Here is a 3269-nt window from a genome sequence, read left to right on the forward strand (position 1 = left end):
AGAAACAATGCAACCAATCATGAAATCTCCAGATAGATGATATTTGTGAGGTGGAATCTGGGGCTGATAGAATTTGCATTGATCCTGCCATGTCATTTCAGGGAACAGTATTGATAATAAGAAAATTAGTATCACTTTTGTAAGTAAAACTTTCCTTACCAGAAGTAAATGTCCAGTCAACGAAGCAGTAGAAGTGATGTGCTGGTGTCTGGAGGCTGTTGGGGCCTGGATGGGTGTCAACAGACTCAAACTCAACCCGGATAAGACGGAGTGGCTGTGGGTTTTGCCTCCCAAGGACAACTCCATCTGTCCTTCCATTACCCTGGGGGGGGGAAATTATTGACCACCTCGGAGAGGGTCCGCAACTTGGGCGTCCTCATCGATCCACAGCTCACATTAGAGAACCATCTTTCAGCTGTGGCGAGGGGGGCGTTTGCCCAGGTTCACCTGGTGCACCAGTTGCGGCCCTATCTGGACCGTGACTCACTGCTCACAGTCACTCATGGCCTCATCACCTCGAGGTTCGACTACTGTAATGCTCTCTACATGGGGCTACCTTTGAAAAGTGTTCGGAAACTTCAGATCGTGCAAAATGCAGCTGCGAGAGCAGTCATGGGCCTACCTAGGTATGCCCATGTTTCACCAACACTCCGCAGTCTGCATTGGTTGCCGATCAACTTCCGGTCACAATTCAAAGTGTTGGTTATGACCTTTAAAGCCCTTCATGGCACTGGACCAGAATATCTCCGAGACCGTCTGCTGCCACACGAATCCCAGCGATCGATTAGGTCCCACAGAGTGGGCCTTCTCTGGGTCCCGTCAACTAAACAATGTCGGTTGGCGGGCCCCAGGGGAAGAGCCTTCTCTGTGGCGGCCCCGCCCCTCTGGAACCAACTCCCCCCAGAGATTAGAACTGCCCCTACTCTCCTTGCCTTTCGTAAGCTCCTTAAGACCCACCTGTGTCATCAGGCATGGGGGAACTGAGTCATCTCCCCCGGGCATATACAATTTATGAATGGTATGTGTGTATGTACGTGTGTTTAGAAAATGGGGTTTTTTAAATGTTTTTAGTAGAAATTTAGATTTGTTGTAAACTGTTTTTTCACTTTGTTGTGAGCCGCCCCGAGTGCGGAGAGGGGCGGCATACAAATCTAAATAAACATAAACAAACATAAACATAAATTCCTATCAGTAGCATTAAAGTATCTTATATGACACCACTTCATGAATTTAATATTCTAAAATGTGAGGACTTCATGATCAACATAGATATATTTATAATTTTTGGCTACAATGCCGAATTCAGAAGATGTTTACAGTGATCCCCCGATTATCGCGAGGGTTCTGTTCCAAGACCCCTTGCGATAATAGTAAACTCGCGATGTAGCGGCACGGAAGTAAAAACACCATCTGCGCATGCGCGTCCTGTTTTCCATGGCCGCACATGCACAGATGGTGGAGTTTGCGTGTGGGCGGCGGGGAAGACCCCTTTGGCCGCCCAACAGCTGATCTGCTCCGCAGCGCGGCAGCAGCGAGGAGCCGAAGATGGGGTTTCCCCGTTGCCCAGGCAACGGGGAAACCCCAAGATCACTTGCCGCTTGCCCGTTCGCCCGCCCGCCCGGCTCCTCGCTGCTGCGGTGCTGCAAGCGAGCCGCCGGGCGGGCGGGCGAACGGGCAAGCGGCAAGCGATCTTGGGGTTTCCCCTTTGCCTGGGCAACGGGGAAACCCCAAGATCGCTTGCCGCTTGCCCGTTCGCCCACCCGCCCAGCTGCTCGCTTGCAGCAGCTGAGTCCTGAAGCCAGACGGCAAAGGCGAACTTCCGCGTTTGGCTTCGGGACTCAGCTGGGAAGCGGCGCTGGGGTTTCCCCACCGCCCACGCAAACTCCTCGCTGCCGCTCGCCCGCCCTTCGCCTGCCCACGCCATTCGCTAGCGCCGCTTCCCAGCTGAGTCCTGAAGCCAGATGGCAAAGGCGAACTTCCGCATTTGGCTTCGGGACTCAGCTGGGAACCGGCGCTGGGGTCTTACTGGCCGCCCACGCAAAGGGGAAACCCCGGCTCCTTGCTGATGCCCGCCGCTCGCCCTCCCGCCAGCAAGAGGGGGAAGACCCAGGGAAGCCGCCCAGCAGCTGATCTGCCCGGGGAACGCAAACTCCACCATCTACACATGCGTGGCCATAGAAAAAAGGGGCGCGCATGCGCAGATGGTGTTTTTACTTCCGGGTGGAAAAATCGCGATATAGCGATTAGCAATGATCGAGAGCGCGAAACTCGGGGGATCACTGTATATGTATATATAGATATAGCCTCCTTTTTTTTACAAGCAGCATATTTATATCCATTTCTGAATACATGAGAACAGTCATAATTATCAATTAAACTTGTAGGTTCCCTATAGAGTTGTAAAATAAATATTGTTTACTGTATCTTTCCAAGAAGAATTGGAAGGTAGGATTGAGGGGGGGGGAGTATCAGAAATATTGTCTGATACTAGAAAGCAAATCTCAGTGTTTGGCCTATGTTGTAAGATAAAATACACAAACAAATGTTGTTCAAAGAAAATAAAGATTTGATTATCTGGCTTTTAGTCAATACACTGAGAAATCTGGAATCATTACATTAGCAAAACTGCTTTTATTCAACTACCTGGAACACTTTTAGCCTGTTATTTAATTGAAACAAGTTGCTTATAAATATGGATTATGGCAAAGGCAACATATGGCAATGTATACTCACTTTCCCTCACTTCATAGCGTGGGAGAACTCTCTCTAAGTAAATATTTTAAATTGCACCGATAGATTAAATATGTATGTTATATACTATTGTATCATCTGCCTTGAGGTGATTTCTTGCTTTGGATATAATCAGTCTACAGTTGATTTACTGTTTTAATTAAAGAGAATTAAAGATGATTAGATAGCTATATGATAGATACTGTAGATAGATAGATAGATAGATAGATAGATAGATAGATAGATAGATAGATAGATAGATAGATAGATAGATAGATAGAGGTGTGTGTGACAGAGGGAGGGGGAGGATTATCTGGTGCAAAATACAATGGCCTATGTGTTTAATGGTCTCACAATTGTTATGGATCATCACTGGTATGACAGCTCTGTTTGCTTATACCACTTTTAAATTTCCTTAATTTATTATGGAGTACAGTGATACCTCGTCTTACAAACCCCTCGTCATATAAAATTTTTGAGATACAAACCCGGGGTTTAAGATTTTTTTGCCTCTTCTTCAAAACTATTTTTACCTTACA

This window comes from Erythrolamprus reginae, chromosome Z, assembly GCF_031021105.1.
Source record: "Erythrolamprus reginae isolate rEryReg1 chromosome Z, rEryReg1.hap1, whole genome shotgun sequence".
NCBI classification, from domain to species: Eukaryota; Metazoa; Chordata; class Lepidosauria; order Squamata; family Dipsadidae; genus Erythrolamprus; species Erythrolamprus reginae.